At 44.2% G+C, this 17,355-nt stretch overlaps 1 protein-coding gene across 4 annotated transcripts in view; it reads right to left on the bottom strand.

The window, feature by feature from the left end:
* LOC122556264 (nipped-B-like protein) overlaps positions 1-17,355 on the bottom strand; it is a 536,293-nt gene that overhangs the window by 283,131 nt on the left and 235,807 nt on the right. The window lies entirely within an intron of this gene.

Below are 17,355 nucleotides of genomic sequence, written 5' to 3'. Positions count from 1 at the left end.
CTGCTAAAGGATAAACCAGTGAGAGGCACTAAAAAGTGAGATACTTGGGGCACAAAGCAGACATATCATCTCCAAAAATAAGAATGGTACTGCCAACTCTAGAGCCCAATAGTTGTCCAAGAAAACACAGGAAGATTAAACAGAAGAAGAAGAAAGCTTACAATACTCTCAAAAAACCCAACACTGCAGATAGCTTAGAGTATATAAAGTACAGGGATCAAGTAAAAAAGAAATAAGGTAATCAAAAAAAGGGTATGAAAAATTATTCCTGATGAAGGGCTTTTGCCCGAAACGTCGATTTCGAAGCTCCTTGGATGCTGCCTGAACTGCTGTGCTCTTCCAGCATCACTAATCCAGAATATGAAAAATTATTTACAGGTAAGATAAAGGAAAACCCAAACACGTTTCACGAACATAGAAAAAGCAAAAGTATAGTTAAGGAAAATATGGGATTGATCAGAGATGAAGAGGAGAACTTGTGTGAGGATGCAGAAGAAATGGGAAGAAATTTAAATTAATTTTTTGTCACAATGGAAAGGGATGATGTGGATATAGTAATCCAGGAGAAGCATTGTAAAATAGTAGACAAAATAACTATAACAAGAAAGTATGTGTGATAGGAGTAAGAATCCTTGAAATTGGACAAGTCGTCATGGCTGGATTGATTGTTCCCTAGGACGTTGAAGAGAGTCAGGAGAAAATGCTCTGAGGATTTTTTTCCAATCTTCACTAGAGATAGGTGAGGTGAGGCACAGAAGAATGCAAATTTGGTTCAAAAGTAGTCCAAATGAAATGCCAATTATTGGCCTGTTAGTTCTACTTTGTGGTGGGCAAATTGTTAATATAAATAGTCAGAAATTGGATAAACCCAAAAGCATGGACTACTCAGCGACAGTCAGCACTGGCTTCATCAAGGGAAGGTCATGGCTTACAGATTTGATTTGATTGAGCTCTTTGAGGAAGTGACAAGGAGGATCAATGAGGGCAGTGCAGTGAATGTTGTCTTTTAGTAAGGCATTTGACAACATTCCACATGGCAGATTAGTCAAAAAGTAAATATCCATGGGATGTAGGTCAATGCATTGAAATGGATCCAAAGTTAGCTTACTAACAGGAAACAAAGGGTAATGACTGATAGCTGCCCTTGTGAATGGAAAGTTGTTTCAAGTGGTATTCTGCAGGGTTCAGTGTGGTTTTATGCAATTAATAATTTGGATTTGAATGTGCAGGGTACAGTTAGGAAACGTGCAGACAACACAAAAATTAGTCATGTAGTGGATAGTAAAGAAATAGTTTTAAGCTCCAAAATAATACGGATGGATTGATGGAATGAGCAGCTAAGTCAGAGATGAAGCTCACTTTGATAAAAATGAAGTAATGCATTCAGGGAGGTCAAACGATAAGGGGTACATGAAGTGTGCAAGTGTCCCTAAAAGTAGAAGGAAATAAGGTTGTAAAGACGACATATGGAATGCTGTCGCATTGGCATGGGTATAGAATGCAAAAAGGATATTATGGTAAAACTGTACAAAATGCTGGAAATCCTTGCAATAGAGTGCTGTGGAGGTAGGGTACAAGTATATTTCAGACTGAAATGGATCGTTTCTTGATCAGTTAGGGGATTCAAGGGATATGGAGAAAAAGAGTAGGAATGCGCACGTGAGGATTTTTGAATCAAGCCTGAATGACAGAGGAGGCTCAAGGGGCCGATGGCCTACGCCTCTTCCGATATTCCAATCTCAAAGAACAGTATAGCACATTAACAGGCTTTTCAGCTCACCTTTCAGTGTGGGCTTGAGCATCAACACGTGACACCTTTCTAAACTAAAAATCTTTTGCCTCTATGCAGTCTGTATCCCTCTCTTCCCTGCCTATTCAAGCATTTGTCAAGTTGCCTCTTAAATGTTTCTATGTACTTGTCTCTACCCATCCTCTGGCAGTGCATTACAGGCACATACCACCCTCTCCTGTGTAATAAACTGGCCTCTCACATCTGCCCCAAACTTTCCCCCTTTGACCTCATGTACCCTAGCAATTGACACTCCTATCCTGGGAAAAAAATTCAGACTCTCTGTTCTAGCTATGCCTCAATTTTGTAAGGCTGTCTCAGGTCACCCCCTCAGCCTCTGGTGTTCAAGTGAAAATAAACCAAGTTTTTCCAATCTGTCCTCTTAGCCAACACTCTCCAAACCAGCAGTATCCTAGCAATCCTTTTCTGTACCCCTTCCAAAGCCTCCACATCCTTCTGGTCATAGGGCGACCAGAACTACATGAAATATGCCAAATGTGGCCTCACTAAAGTTCCGTACAACTGCCACACAACTTGTTAATTTTCATATTCTGTGCTGCAACCAATGACAGTAAGCATACCATATGTCTTCTTAACCACCTTATCCACTTGCATTGCTACTTTCAAGGAACTGTGGATCTCATCATATGGTACTCAACAACCCCAACTTGTTCTTACAGGAATGACTTTGTAATGTTAAAGATTGAATGGGAATCTGTCTCTGGACATTGATATAATATTAAAGAGTTAGACTGCACTGAATGAACATTCTGGAAGTGGGTGGGGACGATATTCATGAAAGAATGCGAATCACCCACACCCCAATTAGAGAGTCGTTTGCTACTATTCCCCTGCTATTATCAAATTAAACTATCATTGAATCTTTTCCATTCAGAAATGCTTTCATTAATCATTCCCTGAAACTAGGTATGTAACAGTGATTCCCTAAGACAGTGCAGCTGAGTCAGGAGATCGCCTGAGTAACGATTCCCCAGGGTTGGAGTATTTACATTATCTTCACAGGTGATCTTATCCTACCTGAGGTAACGTAACTGAGTGACTGGAGGTTGCCTTGAGTGGCATGTCCAGATTAGAATGGTGCTGGAAAAGCACAGGTCAGGCAGCATCTGAACAGCAGGAAAATTGATGTTTTGGGCAAAAGCCCTTTTCAAATGAAGGGCTTTTGCCCAAAACGACGATTTTCCTGCTCCTCAGATGCTGCCTGACCTGCTGTTTTTCCAGCACCACTCTAACCTGGACTCTGATCTCCAGCATCTGCAGTATGCACTTTCACCTTGAATGCTATGTGACTGTGGAAGTGACCAGAGTATCTGTAAACATGGCCAACTGACCTGTATAAAGGGGATGGAATTTCTTTGTTCAGGGCCTCACTTTTACTCCACCTTTGAGGAAGGTCAAAGGGGGTCACCTAGCTTGTACAAGCTTTAATAAACTTTGCTTGCAGAAGTTGGTGTGTGCAAATTGCATCTCGTGTGCAAAACCTCGGGAAAAGAACTAAACAATTGGTTTCTAAAGATCCCAGTTGAAACTTTATTGCTGGAACAGCACAGCAGGTCAGGCAGCATCCAGGGAACAGGAGATTCGACGTTTCGGGCACAGGCCCTTCTTCAGGAATCACCCACACCCTGAAGAAGGGTGTGGGTGATTCCTGAAGAAGGGCCTGTGCCCGAAACGTCGAATCTCCTGTTCCCTAGATGCTGCCTGACCTGCTGTGCTGTTCCAGCAATAAAGTTTCAACTTTGATCTCCAGCATCTGCAGACCTCACTTTCTCCTTCTAAAGATCCCAGACCTACTTTGCTCAAGTGTCAATTACCAAATACTTACTTTTCTCCCCTCAGTCAAAATCACCTATTATGTTACCAGTCACCTCAAAGCTACCCAAAATATGTCCTTAAACAAATCTGACCCATTCATACTACTCTCCTCTCTGAAGGCAAAAAACCGCTGGATTTCTTAAATATTGTGAAGCTGCCTCTGCTGCCACACTGCACCTTGCACCCACCCCATCATCACAGGTTAATGATTTAACATAGCACCCTTTTTGTAGTTTTGAAGTCATCTTCATCTTTAAGCTCAACTTCACTGAAAACTACCTCTTATCTGTTAATTCACTGATAAACTAGTAACATTGGACTCCCATCCTACCTGATCTCAAAATATTCTTCTTTCATCTATTTTAGATTACTTACTTTTTTTTAAGATTACTTAGTGTGAAAGCAGGCCCTTCAGTCCAACAAGTCCACACCGACCCTCCAAAGAGCAACCCACCCAGACCCATTCCCCTACATTTACCCCTTCACCTAACACTATGGGCAATTTAGCATGGCCAATTCACCTGACCAGCACATCTTTGTGGTTGTGGGAGGAAACCCACGCAGACACGGGAAGAATGTGCAAACTCCACACAAAGTTGCCTGAGACGGGAATTGAACCCAGGTCTCTGGCGCTGTGAGGCAGCAATGCTAACCACTGTGCCACCATGCCGCCCACCTATTTCTCTTGGCTATATTGCTTTCTCGCTTTTATATTCACCCATCTCTAAGACTGTGTCCTCATTTATATATATATATATTCAGACTCAGTAGCAGAACAGCTGTAACCAGTCAGGAATTGCTTCTGTTACTGATCATGCCTGCATTACCCTTCACTTACTTGGTCTAAAGACAAATACTTAAATTAACTTATTCAAACACTTAATGCCCCACCTCCAGAACCGGTGGGACTGAATGCAGGCCTTACCACCAAAGGGTCATAGAGATGCACAGCACAGAAACAGACCCTTCGGTCCAACCCGTCCATGCAACCAGATATCCCAACCCCAATCTAGTCCCACTTGGCAGCACCTGGCCCATATTCCTCCAAACCCTTCCTATTCGAATACTCATCCAGATGTCTTTTAAATGTTGCAATTGTACCAGCCTCCATCACATCCTCTGGCAACTCCATACACATATCACCCTCTGCGTGAAAAAGTTGCCCCTTAGGTCTCTTTTATATCTTTCCCTTCACACCTTAAACCTATGCCCTCAATTTCTGGACCCTCCCCCATCCCAGGGAACAGACTTTGTCTATTTATCTTATCCATGCACCTCATAATTTTATAAACCTCTTATAAAGGTTACCCCTCAGCCTCTGATGCACCAGGGGAAACAGCCCCAGCCTGTTCAACCTCTCCCTGTAGCTCAAATCCTCCAACCCTGGCAACATCCTTGTAAACCTTTTCTGAACCCTTTCAAGTTTCACAACATCCTTCTGATAGGAAAGTGACCAGAATTGCACACAATATTCCAACAGTGGCCTAACCAATGCCCTATACAGGTGCAACCTGACCTCAATACTCTGACTGATAAACGAAAGTATACCAAACGCCTTCTTCACTAACCTATCTATCTGCGACTCCACGTTCAAGGAGCTATGAACCTACACTCCAAGGTCCTTTTGTTCAGCAACACTCCCTAGGACCTTACCATTAAGTGTATGAGTCCTGTTAAGATTTTGCTCCATTTTGCCAGAGCGGCGAGGAGAGGAGGAGTAGTGAAGAGAGGGCTGCCGGGAAGGGTGCGGTTTCCTGCATTAAAAGGGACTTCCCTTGGGAGTCGGGCCTCCATTTGCAGAGAGGTGCGACGGAGGAGTGAAGGACTTCTGGGAAGCCATATTTGTGTGGTTGCGTTACCTGAAACACTACTTGGGTAGTGTCTCCCACCCATCCTTCTCCTCTAACCAAAATAAAAAGGACCTGTGCGCCAGATTGGTAAGGTAACGAGTTTGCTTTTATTCCTTATTTTTTCAACGGTCTCTTTTGGAATTTAGAATAGTGGGAATGGAGACCAGGGCAGTTGAATGCTCCTCCTGCAGAATGTGGAAGGTAAGGGTCACCACGAGTGTACCTGCTGACTACATCTGCAGGAAGTGCATCCAACTCCAGCTCCTCAGAAACCACGTTAGGGGACTGAGCTGGAGGAACTTTGGATCATTCGGGAGGTAGAGGAGGTTATTGAGAGGAGTTACAGGGAAGTAGTCATTCCTAAGGTACAAGAAAAAGGCAAATGGGTTATAGTCAGAGGACGGAAAGTGAACCGGCAAGCAGTGCAGAGATCCCCTGTGGCCATTCGCCTCAACAATAAGTATACCGTTTTGGATACTGTTTTGGGGGGGGGGGAACATACCTGGGAAAGCAGTGGGGTACAAGGCTCTGGCACAAAGTCTGTCCCTGCTGCTCAGAATGGAAAGGGTAAGAGGAGCAGAGCAGTAGACATTGGGGACTCCATTGTTAGGGGGACAGATAGGAGGTTCTGTGGGGACGAGACGGACTCACGATTGGTGTGGTTGCCTCCCGGGTGCCAGGGTCCGTGATGTCTCTGATCATGTTTCTGGAATCCTTAAGGGGGAGGGAGAGGGGAAGGGGGAGGGAGAGGGGAAGGGGGAGGGAGAGGGGGAGCAGCCTCAAGTCGTGGTCCACATAGGCACCAACGACGTAGGTAGGAAGAGAGATGGAATTTAAGGCAGAAATTCAGGGAGCTAGGATGGAAGCTTAGAGCTAGGACAAACAGAGTTGTTGTGCCCGTGCCACGTGCTGGTGAGGCGAGGAATAGGGAGAGCGAGGAGTTAAACACGTGGCTACAGGGATGGTGCAGGATGGAGGGTTTTGGATTCTTGGATAATTGGGGCTCTTTCTGGGGTAGGTGGGACCTCTACAAGCAGGATGGTCTTCATCTGAACCAGAGGGGTACCAATATCCTGGAGGGGAAAATTCGCTAAGGCTATTGGGGTGAGTTTAAACTAATCCAGCAGGGGGATGGGAACCAAAAGTGTAGTTAGAGGATAGAAAAGGTTGAGAGTAGGGAGATCCAAAATCAAGTTTCAGGGATGCAAGATGGCACAAGCAAGAAATTGGTTTGAAGTGTGTCTACTTCAACGCCAGGAGCATCCGGAATAAGATGGGTGAATTTGCAGCATGGGTTGGTACCTGGGACTTCGATGTTGTGACCATTTCGGTTAGAGCAGGGAGAGGAATGGTTGTTGCAGGTTCCAGGATTTAGATGTTTCAGTAAGAACAGAGAAGATGGTAAACAAGGGGGAGGTGTGGCATTGTTGGTCAAGGACAGTGTTACAGGTGCAGAAAGGATGTTTGGGGACTCATCAATTGAGGTTGTATGGGTTGAAGTTAGAAACAGGAAAGGAGAGGTCACCCTGTTGGGAGTTTTCCATAGGCCCCCGAATAGTTCCAGAGATGGAGAGGAAGGATAGCAAAGATGATTCTCGACAGGAGTGAGAGAGACAGGGTAGTTGTCATGGGGGAGTTCAACTTTCCAAATATTGACTGGGATCACTATAGTACGAGTTCTATAGATGGGTCAGTTTTTGTCCAGTGTGCGCAGGAGGGCTTCCTGACACAGTATATAGACAGGCCAACAAGGGGCGAAGCCACATTAGATTTGGTACTGGGTAATGAGCCCGGCCAGCTGTTAGACTTGGAAGTAGGTGAGCACTTTGGTGATAGCGATCACAATTCTGTTATGTTTACTTTAGTGATAGAAAGGGATAGGTGTATACCACTGGGCATGAGTTACAGCTGGGGGAAAGGCAATTATGATGCGATTAGGCAAGATTTAGGAAGCATAGGATGGGGAAGGAAACTGCAGGGGATGGGCACATTAGAAATGTGGAGCTTATTCAAGGAAAAGCTACTGTGCTTCCTAGACAAGTATGTCAGGCAGGGAGAAAGCTTTAGAGCGCGGAAGCCGTGGTTTATGAAGGAAGTGGAATCTCTGGTCAAGAGGAGGAAGAAGGCTTATGTTACGATGAGATGTGAAAGCTCAGTTAAGGCGCTTGAGGGTTACAAGGTAGCCAGGAAAGACCTAAAGAGAGAGCTCAGAAGAGCCAGGAGGAGACATGAGAAGCTGTTGACGGATAGGATCAGGGTTAACCCTAAGGCTTTCTATAGGTATTTAAGGAATAAAAGAATTACAAGAATAAAATTAGGGTCAATCAAGGATAGCAGTGGGAAGTTGTGTGTGGAGTCAGAGGAGATAGGGGAAGCACTAAATGAATATTTTCAACAGTGTTCACTCTAGAAAATGACAATATTGTCGAGGAGATTACTGAGATACAGGCTACTAGACTTCCTTGTGAACCTCAATCACATCTAGAGGTATTAGAAATCCTGCAGAGTGTGAAAATAGATAAGTCCCCTAGGCCGAACGGGATTTATCCCAGGATACTCTGGGAAGCCAGGGAGGAGATTGCCGAGCCTTTGGCATTGATCTTTAAATCGTCATTGTCTACAGGAATAGTGCCAAAAGACTGGAGGATAGCAAATGTGCTTCCCCTGTTCAAGAAGGGGAGTAGAGACAATCCTGGTAATTATAGATCAGTGAGCCTTACTTCAGTTGTTGGTAAAGTGTTGGAAAAGGTTATAAGAGATAGGATTTATAATCATCTAGAAAAGAATAATTTGATTAGGAACAGTCAGCACGTTTTGTGAAGGGTAGGTCGTGCCTCACAAACCTTCTTGAGTTCTTTGAGAAGGTGACCAAACAGGTAGATGAGTGTAAACCGGTTGGTGTGGTGTATATGGATTTCAGCAAGGCTTTCGATAAGGTTCCCCACAGTAGGCTATTGTGCAAAATGTGCAGGAATGGGATTGTGGGAGATATAGCATTTGGATCAGTAATTGGCTTGCTGAAAGAAGACAGAGGGCTGAGAGGTGGCAAATGGAGTTTAATGTGGACAAGTGTGAGGTGATTCACATTGGTCGGAGTAACCGGAATGCAAAGTACTGGGCTAATGGTAAGATTCTTGGTAGTGTAGATGAGCAGAGAGATCTCGGTGTCCAGGTACACAGATCCTTGAACGTTGCCACCCAGGTTGACAGGGTTGTTAAGAAGAGCACAGCAGTTCAGACAGCATCTGAGGAGCAGCAAAATCGATGTTTCAGGCAAAGGCGCTTCATCAGCAATATTTTGCTGCTCTTCAGATGCTGCCTGAACTGCTGTGCTCTTCTAGCACCACTAATCCAAAATCTGGTTTCCAGCATCTGCAGTCATTGTTTTTACCAGGGTTGTTAAGAAGGCATAGAGTGTTTTAGCTTTTATTAATAGAGGAATCAAGTTCCAGAACCATGAGGTTATGCTACAGCTGTACAAAACTCTGGTGCGGCCGCATCTGGAATATGACGTACAGTTCTGGTCACCGCATTATAAGGAGGATGTGGAAGCTTTGGAAAGGGTGCAGAGGAGATTTACGAGGATGTTGCCTGGTATGGAGGGAAGGTCTTAGCAAGGAAAGGCTGAGGGACTTGAGGCTGTTTTCGTTAGAGAGAAGAAGGTTGAGAGGTGACTTAATAGAGACATATAAGATAATCAATCAGAGGGTTGGATAGGGTGAACAGGGACAGCCTTTTTCCAAGTATGGTGATGGCGAGCAAGAGGGGGCATAGCTTTAAATTGAGGGGTGATAGATATAGGACAGATGTCAGAGGTAGTTTCTTTACTCAGAGAGTAGTAAGGGTATGGAATGCTTTGCCTGCAATGGTAGTAGATTCGCCAACTTTAAGTACATTGAAGTCGTCATTAGACAAGTATATGGATGTACACGGAATAGTGTAGGTTAGATGGGTTTCAGATTGGTATGACAGGTCGGTGTAACATCGAGGGCCGAAGGGCCTGTACTGCGCTGTAATGTTCTATGTTCTATTTGCTTTCCCAAAATGCAGCACTTCACATTTACCTAAATTAAACTCTATCTGCCACTTCTCAGCCCATTGGCCGATCTGATCAAGATCCCATTGTACTCCGAGGTAACAAAGAACAAAAAATACGTACAGCCCAGGAACAGGCCCTTTGGCCCTCCAAGCCTGAGCCGATCCAAATCCACTGTCTGAACCTGTCGTCCAATTCCTAAGCATCTGTATCCCTCTGCTCCCCACCTACTCCTGAATATGTCCAGACGCATCTTAAATGAATCTACCATGCCTGCCTCGACTGGCAACACGTTCCAGGCACTGACCACCCTCGATGTAAAGTACTTGCCGCATGCGTCCCCCTTAAACTTTTCATCTCTCATCTTGAAAGCGTGACCTCTCATTACTGAATCCCTCACCCTGGAGAGAAGCTTATCTCTACCTACCCTGTCTATACCCTTCATGATTTTGTGGACTTCAATCAGGTTTCCCCTCAATCTCCTTTTTTCTAACGAAAACAAATCTAACCTACTCAACCTCTTCTCATAGCTAGTCGTCCCTTTATCTGCGAACACCTGCCCCCAATCAGCTTTTGAAAGTTCTTGCCTAATAACGTCAAATTGGCCTTTCTCCAATTTAGAACTTCAACTTTTAGATCTGGTCTAGCCTTTTCCATCACTATTTCAAAACTAAGAGAATTATGGTCGCTGGCCCTAAAGTGCTCCCCCACTGACGCCTTAGTCAACTGCCCTGCCTTATTTACCAAGAATAGATCAAGTTTTGCACCTTCTCTAGTAGGTACATCCACATACTGAATCAGAAAATTTTCTTGTACACACTTAAGAAATTCCTCTCCATTTAAACCCTTAACACTATGGCAGTACCAGTCTATGTTTGGAAAGTTAAAATTCCCAACCATAACCACCTTATTATTCTTACAGGTAACTAAGATCTCTTTACAAAATTTGTTTCTCAATTTCCCTCTGACTATTAGGGGCGGCACGGTGGCACTTGGGGCGGCACGGTGGCACAGTGGTTAGCACTGCTGCCTCACAGCGCCAGAGACCCGGGTTCAATTCCCGACTCAGGCGACTGACTGTGTGGAGTTTGCACATTCTCCCCGTGTCTGCGTGGGTTTCCTCCGGGTGCTCCGGTTTCCTCCCACAGTCCAAAGATGTGCAGGGTCAGGTGAATTGGCCATACTAAATTGCCCGTAGTGTTAGGTAAGGGGTAAATGTAGGGGTATGGGTGGGTTTCGCTTCGGCGGGTCGGTGTGGACTTGTTGGGCCGAAGGGCCTGTTTCCACACTGTAATCTAATCTAATCTAATCTAATTAGGGGGTATATAATACAATCCCAATAAGGTGATCATCCCTTCCTTATTTCTCAGTTCAACCCAAATAACTTCCCCGGATATTTTTCTGGGAATATCCTCCCTCCGTACAGCTGTAATGCTGTCCCTTATCAAAATGCCATTCTCCTCCTCTCTTGCCTCCCTATCTGTCTTTCCTATAGCATCTGTATCGTGGAACATTAAGCTGCCAGTCCTGTCTATCCCTGAGCCACGTTTCTGTAATTGCTATGATATCACAGTCCCATGTTCCTAACCATGCCCTGAGTTCATCTACCTTCCTGTTAGGCCCCTTGCATTGAAATAAATGCAGTTTAATTTAATCAGTCCTTCCTTGTTCTTTGCTTTGTCCCTGCCTGACCCGATTGTTTGATTGTTCCTGAAGAAGGGCTTATGCCCGAAACATCAATTCTCCTTCTCCTTTGATGCTGCCCGACCTGCTGCGCTTTTCCAGCGACACATCTTTAAGCTCTGATCCCCAGCATCTGCAGTCCTCACTTTCTCCCGATTGTTTGACTCACTTCTGTTCTTAACTTTACAGTGTCAGATTGATTTCTTTCCTCACTATCTTCTAAAAGATGAGAGATTTCACAAACAATCCAGATCTTTGTCAATATATCACTTCAGCTGCATCATACTAAACTTTTGCTATAAATTCTGTGTCCTATGATCTTAAACTCCACAACTACCTGAAGGAGCAGCCCTCCAAAAGCTGGTGCTTCCAAATAAACGTGTTGGACTGTAACCTGGTATTGTATGATTTTTAACTCTCCACAATAAATGATTTGATTTGATTTCATTTCATTTATTGTCATGCGTACCTAAGTAGAGAGAAAAGCTTTGAGCGCAATAAAGGCAGATCATAGTAAGAAAATACAGATCACAGGGTGAAAAAAACTTGGATAGAGTAAGACATACAGGTAACACTACATAGGGCGTGTGCTGGGCGAGATCAACATTAACAAGATCAGCATTACTTAAAGTAAAGAGTCCATTCATTAGTCTAATAACGGCAGGGAAGAAGCTGTTCTTGAATCTGCTGGTGCGTTTTCAAGCTTCTGTATCTTCTGCCAGACAGAAGAGGTTGTAGGTGAGCAGTACCGGAATGGGATGATGTTGGCAGCCTTTCCACGGCAACGAGACTTGCGAATGGAGACCACAGATAGGATGTTGGTTTATGTGATGGTCTGGACTGCGCACACAACCTTCTGTAGTTTTCTATGGTCCTGGGCACAACGGTTGCCATATCAGGCTGTTATGCACCCATACAGTATGCTTTCTATGTTACACCTGTAAAAGTTGGTGAGGGTCCTTATGGTCATGGCACAACTGTAGTTGATGCCTCTACCAATCAGGGCCCACCTGCCAACCAATTAGTACTCTTCTCATTCTTGCAGTTTCCCTTTTTTTCTTAGTGTTTCTTTTGAATTTTCTGATGAGTAAAAGATAAAAGTCTTCAGAAAAATATATTTCCTTTCCAGGAATGCAATAAATAAGGTTATAGAGAATTGACAGGGCACATGTGCAGTGACTGCAATGTGTGGAATCTGACAATGGTATTGAAGTTAAGTGCTTTGAGCAAATTCAGCTCAGAGTTGCAGCCATTGGATTTGGGGTGGTCTGGCTAGATGGATACAAAATTGGCTTGGTCATAGAAAATAGAGGGTAGTGGTTGAAGGGTATTTTTTTCAGAATGGAGACCGGCAACTAATGGCACTCCACAGGAACCACTCATGTCCTCTGTTGTTTGTAAATAATTACTAAGTTTGCAGATAACACAAAGCCTGGTGAAGTTGCTGATACTGACTATTGTGAAAGGATACAACAGGATATATAGATAGATTGGTGACTTGGGAACAAATGGCAGATAGAGCTTAATCCAGGCAAACGCGAGGTGATGCATTTTCGAGGATCAAATTTAGGTGTGATTTCTCTTGTAAATGGCAGAATCCTTAGGAACATTAACATACGGACGGATCTGGGTGTGCAGGTCCACAGTACCCTAAAAGTGATTAAGGCAGCACATGGCATGCTTGCCTTCATCAGCCAGGGCCTAAGAGTACAAGAGTTGGCAAAGCATGTTCCAGCTATATAAAACCTTTGTTAGGCCATTTTCGGAGTATTGTGTGAAGTTTTGGTCGCCAGGGCAGCACAGTGGTTCAGTGGTTAGCACAGCACCAGGAACCCACGTTCGATTCCAACCTCGGGCAACAGTCTGTATGGAGTTTGAACATTGTCCCTGTGTCTGTGTGGGTTTCCTCCGGTTTCCTTCCACAATCCAAAGATGTGCAGGTTAGGTGAATTAGCTGCGCTAAATTGCCCTTAGTGCTCAAGAACGTGTAGGTTACATGCGTTAGTCAGGGGTAACTGTAGAGTAATAGGGGGATGGGTTTGGGGGGATACTCTTAGGAGGGTCAGTGTGGACTTGTTGGACCAAAGGGCCTGTTTCTGCACTGTAGGAACTCTAATCTAAGGTATCAGAATTTCTCTGAGAAGCTTTGGACAGAGTGCAGAGAAGCTTCACCAGGATGTTGCCTGGTCTTGAGGACATGGGCTGTGAAGAAAGATTAAAAAGACCAGCATTGTTTTCACTGGGAAGACGGCAGCTGAGAGGAGACCTGACAGTGTACTATAAAATTATGAGGGGCCCAGATAGGGTGGAGAATTAGAGGCTTTTTCCCCCGGGTTGAAATTTCAATTACAAGGGGGCACAGGTTCAAGGTGCAAAGTAGAAAGTTTGACAGAGATGCAAGAGGAAAGTTTTTCATGCAGAGCGATAGGACCTGGAACGCATTGCCAAAAGAGATGGTGAAAGCAGGCACACTTGTAACATTTAAGAGGCATCTGGATGGTTACATAAATAAGCTAAGCGTATGGCTAGCATACAAACATCAAGATGACACCACTGTGCACCCCAACACACCGACCACCCTACCTTGTATCAGAAATATTTCAGAACTGACTTAAGACTCCTCCGTCCTATGAAAGAATGATAGCACACAAACCAACAGCCAGACTTCGCCAGCTACTATCCAAAACAAAAGACATGCAGGATGAATGCGATATACAAAATACCATGCACCACTGCAAGAAACATTGGACAAACAGGTAGAAAACTCTCCACTAGAATACACAAGTCTCAGTTCGCAACAAAACGACACGACCAGTTCTTCCTCACATCAATACATACTGATAATAACACCAATTCAACTGGGACAACATTACAATACTGGGACAGGCAAAACAAAGACAAGCTCAGGAATTCCTGGAGGCCTGGTATTCATCCACTGGTGCCATAAACAAACATGTTGAAATACACCCCATCTACTGAACACTACAGTACAAGTCTGGAAATAGATCCGCCTGCCATGACAGACAGAACTGCATAAATTCTGGACGGATCACAACAACAGCGCTTCATCCGGAGGCTACACAGAAGTGAACGTCACCAATCAGGGGAAGAAACATTTTGGAAAAAAATTTTACAAGCAAATGGCTACCAAAAGTTTGATTTAAAGAAAAAAACAAAAATATGAGCATGAACCAGTTAAGAATATAAAACAAATTAAGACATTCATGTGTAGCTTTCTAGGCCAGCATTGCCATCCCTAATTGCCCAAAGCGTGGCTAATACTGGAGTCAAGTCACATGTAGGCCAGATCTGGTGTTAACAGCAAATTTTCTTCCCTAAAGGACATTAATGAACCAGATGGCAAATCTCTAATGGTCACTTGATCACCATTAGGTTTACGTTTAATTCTAGATTTTTATTGTATTCAAATTTCCACAAATGCCATGGTGGGTTTTGAACTCATGTCACCAGAACATAAAATCATAGAGATGTACAGCACGGAAACATATCCTTTGGTCCAATTCGTCCATGCCGATCAGATATCCCAACCCCATCTAGTCCCACCTGCCAGCACCTGGTCCATATCCCTCCAAACCCTTCCTAGTCATTTACCCATCCAGATGCCTCTTAAATGCTGCAATTGTACCAGCCTCCACCACTTCCTCTGGCAGCTCATTCCATATACGTACCACCCTCAGAGTGAAAATGTTGCCTCTTAGGCCTCTTTTATATCTTTCCCCTCTCACCCTAAACCCATGCCCTCTAGTTCTGGACTCCCCCACCCCAGGGAGAAGACTTTGCCTATTTATCCTGTCCATGCCCCTCATGATTTTATAAACCTCAACAAGGTCATCCCTCAGCCTGGGAGATGGGAGATTTTACAACCTTCACACAAGTACTTGAATGAATAGTTGAAATGTCATCACTTTCAAGGCTATGGGCCTTGTGCTGGAAAGTGGGACTGGTGCAAATTTAGTGTGTTTTTTTGTTGGTGCAGACTTAAAAGCCAAAGAGCCCCTTCTGAACAGTATGATTCTGTGACTGGGAAAAATGACCATGAGGAACGAGGAGACATTAAACAAGTACTTGGTATCTGTCTTCAAACTAGAAAAACAGAGGATATATATGGAGAGTAACAAAGAGGTTAAAGCAGTGAGAAAATGAAAATAATTAGAATTAGAAAAGGCGAGCGAAGAAACTTACAGGACTAAAATTCTCAGGACCTAAATGGTCCTCATCTTAGGATTTTAAAAAAAATGTAACTTCAGAAATTGAGATTGTTAGCTATAATTTTTAACACATGCAAGATTGTGGAACTGCCAGATTGGAACTTAACAAAACTAACAATGCTATTTATTTAGGAGGGAAGCCTGTTGTGATGGGTGACTTTAACTTTCCCAATATTGATTGGAACCTCCTTCGAGCGAAAGATTTGAATGGAGCTGTTTTTGTAAGGTGTGTTCAGGAGGAGGTGTGCTCAGTACATTGACAGGCCGACGAGGGGAAAGGCCATTCTAGGCTTGGTGCTTGGAAACAAGCCGGGGCAGGTATCAGATCTTGGGGTGGGAGAGCATTTTGGTGATAGTGACCACAACTGCCTCACATTCTACATAGCTATGGAGGAGGAGAGGATTAGGCAAAATGGGAGGATATTTAATTGGGGAAGATGAAACTATGATGCGATTAGACATGAGTTAGGAAGCATGGACTGGGAGCAATTGTTCCATGGTAAAGGCACTATAGACATGTGGAGACTGTATAATGAACAGTCGTTGCGAGTGATGAATAAATATGTCCATCTGAGACAGGCAAGAAGGGGTAAGATAAAGGAACCTTAGATGACGAGAGCGGTGGAGCTTCTCGTCAAAAGGAAGGTAGCTTACATAAGGTAGAGGTAGCTAGGGTCAAGCTCAGCTCTAGAGAATTACAGGCAGGCAAGGAAGGAGTTTAAAAATGGTCTGAGGAGAGCCAGGAGGGGGCACAAGAAAGGCTTGGCAGAACGGATTAGGGAGAACACAAAGGTATTTTACACTTAGGTGAGGAATAAGAGAATGGTCAAAGAAAGAATAGTGCCGATCAGGGATAGCATAGGGAACTTGTGTGTGGAGTCTAAGGAGGTAGGGGAAGCCCGAAATGAGTTTTTTGCTTCTGTCTTTACGAAAGAAACAAACTCTGTAGTGAATGAAACCTTTGAAGAGCAGGTGCGCATGCTGGAATGGATAGAGATAGAGGAAGCTGATATGCTGAAAATTTAGTCAAACATTAAGATTGACAAGTCGCCAGGCCTGGACCAGATTTGTCCTCGGCTGCTTTGGGAAACGAGAAATGCGATTGCTTCGCCACTTGCGAAGACCTTTGCATCCTCGCTCTCCACTGGAGTTGTACCTGAGGACTGGAGAGAGGCAAATGTAATTCCTCTCTTCAAGAAAGGAAATAGGGAAATTCCCGGCAATTACAGACCAGTACGTCTCACGTCTGTCGTCTGCAAGGTGTTAGAAAGGATTCTGAGGGATAGGATTTATGACCATCTGGAAGAGCATGGCTTGATTAAATGCAGTCAACACGGCTTTGTGAGTGGCAGGCCATGCCTCACAAATCTTATCGAGTTCTTTGAGGATATGACTAGAAAGGTTGATGAGGGTCGAGCTGTGGATGTGGTGTATATGGACTTCAGCAAGGCATTTGATAAGGTTCCCCCATGGTAGGCTCATTCAGAATGTCAGGAGGAATGGGATACAGGGGAACTTAGCTGTCTGGATACAGAATTGGCTGGCCAACAGAAGACAGCGAGTGGTAGTAGAAGGAAAACATTCTGCCTGGAAGTCAGTGGTGAGTGGTGTTCCACAGGGCTCTGTCCTTGGGCCTCTACTGTTTGTAATTTTTAATTAATGACTTGGATGAGGGGATTGAAGATTGGGTCAGCAAGTTTGCAGACGACACAAAGGTTGGAGGTGTCGTTGACAGTATAGAGGGCTGTTGTAGGCTACAGCGGGACATTGACAGGATCAGAGATGGGCTGAGAGGTGGCAGATGGAGTTCAACCTGGATAAATGCGAGGTGATGCAGTTTGGAAGGTCGAATTTGAAAGCTGAGTACAGGACTAAGGATAAGATTCTTGGCAGTGTGGAGGAGCAGAGGGATCTTGGTGTGCAGGTACATAG

Source organism: Chiloscyllium plagiosum, chromosome 2, assembly GCF_004010195.1.
Source record: "Chiloscyllium plagiosum isolate BGI_BamShark_2017 chromosome 2, ASM401019v2, whole genome shotgun sequence".
NCBI lineage: Eukaryota > Metazoa > Chordata > Chondrichthyes > Orectolobiformes > Hemiscylliidae > Chiloscyllium > Chiloscyllium plagiosum.
Note: the sequence above shows the minus strand (reverse complement) of the source record. Positions and strands in the feature narration are given on the sequence as shown.